Source organism: Chrysochloris asiatica, unplaced genomic scaffold, assembly GCF_000296735.1.
Source record: "Chrysochloris asiatica unplaced genomic scaffold, ChrAsi1.0 scaffold00051, whole genome shotgun sequence".
Classification (NCBI taxonomy): Eukaryota; Metazoa; Chordata; class Mammalia; order Afrosoricida; family Chrysochloridae; genus Chrysochloris; species Chrysochloris asiatica.
The window spans coordinates 9034522-9044234 of record NW_006408569.1 but is presented as its reverse complement, the minus strand read 5'-3'; positions in this window follow the sequence as shown (position 1 = coordinate 9044234).

The following is a 9713-nucleotide window of genomic DNA, read 5'->3' as shown; positions in this document are numbered from 1 at the left end:
TTAGAAAAAAAAGAGGAGGGGAGTAGTTAATCTTGCAGTCCAGAAACAGAGGACCCTAGGACCATCAACAGAGAAGAGCACAAGTGGAATGTGGGACCCTATCTAGAGAAGCAGTGATACCAGAGATGGAGGCAAAGATGGGGATATAGAAAGAGGGAGCAGCTAAGGACTCTAGATTCATGGAAAGAGAGGGACTGAGAGCTGGCTGCCAGGAAGCAGGCTTGCAGAATGTGCCCCTTGGTGGTTTAAATTATTATATATGCCTGAGTGTTTAAAAGAGAGAGAGAGAGAGAGCTAAAATGAATAGAGAAAAATACTGTTAACTGATGAAACATGGAGGGGATTATAACCATTGTAATGAAACAAAGTATTTGATTTGTTGAATGTAAAACTGATCATCTGCCCTGTAAACTTTCATTATCCTCATATGCTTGCGAAAATTGGACAGTGAATAAAGAAGACAATAGAAGAGTAGATAAATTTGAGCTATGGTGTTTTAGGAGAGTATTAAAAGTACCATGGACTGTCAAAAGCACAAACCAATCTATGTTGGAAGAAGTACAGTGAGAATGCTCCCTGGAAGCCAGCATGGACAGACTTTGTCTCTCATACTTTGGACATATCTTCAGGTAAGATAAGTCCTTGGAGAGGATATAATGTTTGGTAAAATGGAGGGCTAGAGAAACTGAGGAAAACCCCCAATGAAATGGATTGGGACAGTGGCAGCAGCAATGGACTTAAATGTAGCAACAATTGTGAGGTTAGTGCAGGACCTGGCAGTATTTCATTTTATTGTGCTTATGGTTGCTATGAGCCAGTATCAACTTGTGCACCTATCAACACCAACAACAACAGTGGTACCTGTCTTAGGCTGGGTTTTCTAGAGAAGCAAAGCGAGTGAAACATGTATCTGTATATACATATGTAGACAGACAGAAGTCTATTGTCAAGAAAATGGCTTAAATTGTAGAGTCCCAGGTCCCCAGCAGAAGAAAGAGAGAGAGAGTCTCTCCTGCATGTTCATTATATTGGGAGCAGGCCACACCCACAATGAAGCATCCCTTCAATTGATTGGTTGCTCATAGCTACTCATCATAGAGGTAACTACGCCTGTATTAGGTTTCATCGCCATGGGAATAAGCACATCCCAACTGCTAAACTTCTGGAAATCCTTGTCTTGTCAAGTTGACACAAAACCCTAACCATTGCATCCCTTACTTGTCAACTTGACACCTATAAACTAAATGCTTAATCTCGAAAGAAAGAAAATTGTAAAGTCATACTTGTCCCTAACATGATCTAACTAAAAACATGTATAACCAAAAATGCACTGGTCCCATTTTTATCTGAAATGTCACAAATAAATAAAACAAAAGTATTTGATGCACAAATGTAAAACAAAACAAAAAATATATAATCATTCATATGTCCAAAGGCACATTCTGCAAGTCAGCCTTCTGCCCAAAGGCATACAGCCTTACCCAGTCCATTGGCCTGGAGTCCGTAGCTGTTCTGTCTTCCCATGCCACCACCTCTGCTTTCACCATTTTTCAAGATAGGAATCCCAAGCTTCACTCATGTTCTTCCTTAATGATGGTCCTGGTATCATCTTTTCTGGAAATGAAAGATTAACTACTCCCTCCTTTTAGCTACACACCGTCTACAATTACAGTTTTTACAATAACAGTTAATCCCACCAATGATTACTCAAAATTGAATCATAGAACTCTATCCACATTATACCCAACTCCTCTCACCAGACCCATCTGGAAAAGAGGGAAACTATTCAGTGAGGAGTCTACTTATATCACTTCATTCTAAAAGTAAGCACACAAATGAAAACTTGTAACTGAGCCACTTCATGCTTTTATAGACCCCTACCCCCCAGCCAGAGTGCTCCTTGGAGGCCAAGATGGCCAAACTTCGTCTCTCATACTTCGGACATATTGTCAGGAGGGACCAGTCGCTGGAGAACGATATCATGTTTGGGAAGGTGGAGGGTCAGAGAAAAAGAAAGACCCCCAGTGAGATAGATTGGCCAAGTGGCAGAATCGGTGGGCTCAAGCATGGCAACAATAATAAGGTTGGCCCAGGATCAGGCAGTGTTTCAATCTGCTGTGCATAAGGTAGCTATGAATTGGCACTGACTCGATGGCACCTAACAACAACAACAACCCCTATTTTGATAGCCAATGTCTAAATTGTCCATCCCTATCAACCCAGCACACTAAGGAGGCAAGCATGTTCCTTGATATGAAGAATCTTCCATTCTGATTGGAATATTGAACAACTACATCCATAAGCAAAAGTCCAGTCCATGAACATTTTGAAGCACTCTAGTATCTCGTACCACAACTACGGTGGCTGGAATGATTGGTAGTAGGCTGATACAGTCTTTCTCATAAGGTCTCTTATTCAGTAGTCTGACTTGAGCTCTCTTACATGGTACCTGGATCTTAAGGGTGAAAATGTGGAAGTCACAAGATCTTTTATTAAGACCTGGGTTTGGGAATCTTAGATTATCACTTCATTTAGCCAAAAGAAGTCAAGAGCAGCCCAAAGTTCAGGGGAAAACAAAGAGAGTCAATTCTCGAGACAATCTGTTGCTATACATCCTCTGATCACACAATCTACATCCCTCCCAAATGCAAAAATGTGAATTCTCCCACCATCATAAAAGAAACAAACATAAAAAGTCTTATCCTATATGACATCTGCTCAGAATCAAGGATTTTACTGCCAGCTTTAGGTCCAGAAGTTGAGGAAGCTCCTCAGTCATGGATACTATTGTTCAGGAAACCTGTTAACTAAAATGGCAATTTATCTGCTCCAATGTACCCAACATAGGGCAGGACTAAAATAACCATAATTGGTATATTCATTCAAAGCATGGAAAAAGAAAGGCATACTGGTCCATTGTTTCATTGAAGCTTTTGAAATTTTGCCAGAAATGTGTAATAAATTTCCCTTTTGGTGGAGACAGAAGACATTTCTTGATGAGAGCCCATCTGTACTTTTGAGAATTGTTCCCTAAACCACTGTTCTTATGGCTTTTGGCTCTATTCTCTAAGTCTTCCTTAATTCTCCATAAGACACGACCTCTGTTTGCAATGAAATTTTCTGGAAATTAAACTGGTAGCTAGGGCTTCTTAACATTTTGAACGGTGTCTACCACTTTTGGCCAGACTATTTGTGAAAATACAATTCTCTTAAAACACTTGTAGGTTTCTTTGAATTTTATTGGGAATAATTCCATACCACATTCATAATAATTTCTAAGACTATCTTTCTACTGAGGGACTATCAGGCCACCATAGAACAACTTAAAATTATTTTTCTTCAAAATTCATAATAGACATCCTATCTACTGGAGGGGATCTTAGGGGAACTAGGAACAAACTTAAATATTGTTGAGGTCTTTAGTAAGCTTGTTATAGCTGCACCTTAGATTTGATCTTAAACCTTAATCTATGTTTTCCTGGCTTTGGTATGAATTTCAAATTTGCCCTTGGTCATTTCTTATTTCTAAAATATCTTGTCAGTTGGAAGGATGTACCTGGTTCAAAATTCTTGTTGACACTTCAATTTTTCCTTCTTTAGTTTACCTTTTCTATCCAATATCTTATAGCACTTTACTAAAGTAAGTTACTCAGATATACTGAACTGGTTAGAGAGTCCTTAACACAACCACCCTGAGATACTCTACAGACTGAAACAAAACTACCTCTTGAGAGCATCTTCCAGCTAAACAAATAACAGATTGGCTCGTAAAATGAAGAACATTACTAGTGAGTACTGTATGCCTTTAAAAAATGATCTATATGAGACCAGTTGGACAACAATAACATTAAAGCAAATATGAAAAGATATAGGGACAGGGAAGCCAAATTACGGGAAGAGAAGCATCCAGAAAGCAAGTAATGAAAATGTTAAAACTGTGAAAAATAGAACTGATGTCTCTGAACAATATATGTGTTGTTGTTGTTATTAAGAGCCATCAAGTCGCTTCCAACCCATAGCAACCCTGTATAGGGTTTCAAAGGAGTAGCTGGTAAGCTTGAACCGCCGACCTTGTGGTTCAAACTGACTTTGCAGTCCAGAACATTAGTCCACAGTGCCACATCAGGACTCCAAATAGTATGTGTAGTAATTGTTAAATGGAAACCTAATTTTCTGTGAAAACAATGAATTCATTTTTTAAAAAATTAAAGTAAGATCGTTGATAAATCCAGCATTCTGTAAAAATGTCCTCAACTAGATTCACAAGTTCATTAGGTACATTTTCTGTTTTCCATATTACTATAGGAGCTCTGGTAGCATAGTGGTTATGAATTGGGCTGCTAACCTCAGGGTCAGCAGTTCGAAACTACCAGCTGTCCCTTGAGAGAAAGATGAGGCTTTCTGCTCCAGTAAAGATTTACAGCTTCAGAAACCCTGTACAGCGTCACTATGAGTCGGAACCGACTCCACGGCACATAACAACAAGAACAATAGTTGACAGAGTTATCAAATTTTTTTTTAAATACATAACACGAGTTTGTTTTGTTTGGTTTCTAGTTTTCAATAACAATCTCCTCATTGCTCTTCCAGCATCCACCCAATCTTATGCACAAAATTACAGCAATGAATTCAGAGGACCTATAAGGCTAACCAATGATCAAAATATTAACAATGTCAAAGAAGGGAAAAATATAGGAACAGAGATCCAGGTGGTGAGGAGGTCAAGTAGATTGCAGGATACAATAGACTGTCTTAAACACAGGGAAAACTTAATAGACTATAGGGTAACCCCAAAGAAAATTAATACTTCACAACTTACCATGAAAATGAAGATCCAAGCAGAACAAGGAAACATTAAAATTAAGAAGAAATCGACAAGAAATAGTAAAAAAAACATGAACTCAACAGAAGCACAACCATTGAGATGTTGGTCACCGATAAGAGAAGTGGGGAAAAAACAGCAGTGAAGTTGTAAACTGTGTCCGACTACATTCAATAGACTCTTGTTAACCTGGATTAATGAGACCTAGGGACTCCTGGGCCCAGGGGCAAGAACGTGGCCCCAGAGGAGTAGGACAGAGTGTGAAGCATCCAGCTGATATGAAGTGAGGGGAGATGCACAAGAACACCCACACTTGCACATTTGACCTGGCACCAATGGCTGGATAATCAGAACATGACTAGAAGAAGAAAGAAGAGGAGAAAAGAAAAAAAAAGAGTAACCCACTACAAGTGGATGAACTTGACCTATGCTTGTGGATGCAGTATGACAAAGGAGTGGACAAATCTTTATAGTGAGAATCATTCCCGCTCCCTTGGTACACAGGGTCGACAGGGAGGGGGAACTTAGACATTGGCTACCCAAAATGAGGGGACTACAAAGGCAAGAAGTGACTGGCTTACAAGCTTTCAATATGGAACCTAGCTCCAGAGGATATAGGGAAAGGCAGAATCTCCACTGAGTTGTTTCCAATCTGTCTGGATGGGGTTGATAAAAGGTGAAGGAGATAAGACTCCTGTGGTTTAACAGGGAATGACTGATATCAGGTCTGACAGTGAGTGTTAGAAAGGTAAATGTAAATGTTTGGTAACAAAAGGAAGGGAATGACTGATTTTGCAGTCCAGGAGCAGCTATCCCTGGAACCATCAAGGGAGAAAAGCGAAGTGTGAGACCCTGTCTGGGGAGCCAGTGACACTAGGAATGGAGACAGAGATGATGACGTGGACAGAAGGAGCAGCTAGGGACTCTGGACTCAGGGAGGGAGAGGGGCTGTGTGCTGTTGGTCGGCGGGCAGGCGTGTGGGATGTACCTTTTGATTGTATGATGATGCATGCAGGGGATTGTGATCATTGCAATGATACAAAATACGATAGGATAAATGTAAATGTAATCTTCACCCATGTAAACTAACACACAATTCACAATAAAAACTTAAAACAAAAAATTGCATCACTTCTTAAAGCCTAGGCCAAGAATAACACATCATTAATTCTGTTATTATCTATTAGTCATGAGGGTATCACTGATTCAAGTAGAGGGGCATTTTCACAAGAGAAGTGGCATGAACTTAAAATAATGGAAAGAATTGTTGGAAGCCATTTGTGCAGATGATCCACCAGAGATAATACAGTCTCCTATATATCACAAATGAACAATTGATGGATTTAGATTTGGCTTCTTTGTTTATAGGTATATTCACAACATCTTGGATATGTTTAACAGAAAAACACTAATTAGCTAGAATCCAGCCAACTAGAATTCTCAAATAATCAGCATTTGTGACAGTCTATCTGGAAAAGGCTAATAAAAAACTTGTTAGTTGAAATACAAACACACACACACATACGTCTATATACATCCCATAGGAGATGCTACAAATTTAGTACACAGAATGCTAATTCTCCTACACTTTTAACAACTAAACTCCTATACACTATGAACTGCTATACTGAGAGATGGCATTAAAGTACTGTGTTGTTTTGTTGGTGGTGCCATTGAGTCAAATCCAATTCACAGAGACCTATAAACAAGAGAATGAAACAATACCCAGTCCTATATCATCCTCAAAAGCATTAGGTTTGAGCTCATTGTTACTGCCACTGTGCCAGTCCAACTCATTTGGGGGGAGGGGAGGAGTCTTCCCTTTTTTCACTGACCCTTGACTTTAACAATCATGATGTCCTTTTCCAGGGACTGGTCCCTCCAGATAACATATTTGAAGTATGTGGACAAAGTCTTGCCATCTCAATTCTAAGGAACATCTGGCTGCACTTCTTCTAAGACAGATTTATTTATTCTTCTGGCAGTCCATGGTACTTTCAATATTCTTCTCTAACACCATAATTTAAGTACATCAGTTCTTCTGCAGTCTTCCTTATGCATTATCCAGTTTTCACATGCATATGAGAAGATCAAAATATCATGACTTGGATCAGGTGCACATTAGTCCTCAAAGTGATATCTTGGCTCTCCAAAAATTTTTAGTGTGACACACATTTGCTTCATGCAATACATCATTTGATTTCTTGACTGCTGCTTCCATTAGCATGGATTGTGGATCCAAGCAAAATGAAATCTTTGAGAATTTCAATCTTTTCTCTGTTTATCAAGATGTTGTCTATTGGTCCAGTTGTGAGTTTTTTTGTTTTCATTACATTTAGTTTAATTCATACTGAAGGCTGTACTCTTTGATCGACAAGTTCTCTTTACTTTCAACAAGGAAGGTGTGTCATCTGTACATCTTACATTGGTGATGAGCCTTCCACCAATCCTGGTACCACATTCTTCTTCATATAGTACAGCTTCTCTGATCATCTGCTCAGAGTAGTTTGAATAAATATGGTGAATAGATATAATTCTGGTGCACACTTTTCCTAATTTTAAACCATGCAAGGTCAAATCCCTGTGTACAGAGGGGATAACACTGATACTTCATGTGAAGACTCCTTCCCTCTCTGGTGGTATTTAGAGTTACTACCTCCATGATTATAGGTCAAGTTCATCAAATTGTAGCAATTTACCTGAGTTTCCTTTATCAAAAATTGTTTTGTTGTTCTTCTTTTTTTAATCTTTCTCTAGTCGAATTCTGATTATCAAGCCATCGAGGCTAGGTCAAGTGGGTACTATCTGCAACTTTGGGTGCTCTTGCATGTCTCCTCTCACTCCATATCAGCTGGATGCTTCAATGTCAGCTCTAGCCATCTGTGGCTATGGCCTTGTCAATGGGCTCAGGTATCCCCAGGTCTCACTACACTTTGGACCAACCAGCCCTTCTTCTTTATCTTATCTCCAGGTCAACGGGAGTCTAAGGAACATGGTTGAGCTCAACTCATATCTTCATTGCTGCCTTTCCCCCTCTTTCACTCACCAGTAGACCCATGTGGCCATCAGCATGCTTACATGCCTGCTCATGTGTTCCCTTTGAGCTGTGATTCAAATCCACCAGCTGCTCCTCAGAAACTCTATACAGGAACTGTCTCAACAGTAGTATCCCCTTGTTCTGTTCAAGCAACTGCTTCTTAATCTATGTACAGAGTCTGCATGAGCACAGTTAAGTGTTCTGTAATTCCCATTCTTTCCAATGTAATCCATAGCTTGTTATGATCCACACAGTCAAATGCCTTTGCATAGTCAATAAAACACAAATAAACATCTTTCTGGTATTCTTTGCTTTTAGCCAAGATCCATCTGGCATCACCAATGATATCCCTCCTTCCACCACCTCTTCTGAATCTGACATAAGTTTCTAGAGGCTCCATATACTGCTTCAACAGGTTAGTGAATTATCTTCAGCCAAAATTTACTTGCATATAATATCTATGATTTTGTTAGATGATCTCCGAATTCCACTGGGTCACCTCCCTTTGGAATGGGCACAAATATCAATCTATTGGCCAGGTAGCTCTCTTCCAAAGTTCTTGACATAGATGAGTGAGTGCCTCTAGTGTTGTTTGTTTAAAGATTTCAATTTGCATTCTGACAATTCCTGGAGCCTTGTTTTTTGCCAATGCTTTCAGTGAAGCTTGGACTTCTTCCTTATGTACAATGGTCCTTGATTATATGCTACCTCTTGAATTGGCTGAACATCAATCATTTCTTTTAGGTAGGGTGCATTCCTTCCATCTTTTTTTTTTTTTTTTTAAACTACTCTAGGTTTGTTTGTTTTTAAAAAAGGCATTCAATTAAGTTCATTTTACTATAAGTGGTAAACATAAAGGAGACATTTTATGAAACTTACAAATAACAAGAGGTAATACAAAAGCCTTTTTGTCAAATTTTCACTTAAGGAGAACATTTAAACAATAAATCTACAATTTTCTTAAACATTTTTGCTAATCAGGGTTCTATTACATTTTGTGAACTCTGAAATTTAAAATTAATTGTATTCAAAGTGCTTTATGTATCATGCAAACCAAAATAAGAATTGGCGGTACAATAAACTAAAGAATTTCACGAGTATATTTTTTAAACCTAGAGGGATGAATTAGATACAATCATAATTGAATCCAATTGAAGGCAAATTAAATTGATCCGAGGAACAATTATTCTATACTGAAAAGAAGCCTTTATTCAGAATAGAGAATACTAAAATGAAATAATTACTATTCAAATATCCTGAAATAAGCAATATTTCTAATCAAGTTTAAACTCCCTTAAGATAGCTGCTATCTTCCTTTTGATCCTTTATTCAAAGACTTAAAAATATTTTAAAGTGAAAGATAAATTTGTTCATTTCATCTTCAGAGGTTAAAAATTAACAATCTAGCTCTGGTAGCGTAGTGGTTGCAAGTTGGGCTGCCAACCTCAGGGTCAGCAGTTTGAAACTTCCAGCAGTTCCATGGGAGAAAGATGAGGCTTTCTGCTCCCATAAAGATTTACAGCCTCGGAAACCCTGTGCAGGGTCACTGTGAGTCGGAACCGACTCCACGGTACTTAACAACAACTACTCCTTCTAATTCTACATCCTAATATTTAAACATTAATTCACAGTAGAAATGGAATAATTATGGGATTTATATGTTTGCTTTTAAGTGACATAATGTAATTGTTAAAGTAAAGAAACATTCATGGCATAGCATAAAGAATGTTTGTTGTTGTTGTCAGGTGCCATCAAGTCGGAACTGACTCATAGCGACCCCATGCACAGCAGAACGAAACAATGTTCGATCCTGGGCCAACCTCACTACCGCTGTCACACTCGAGTCCATCAATG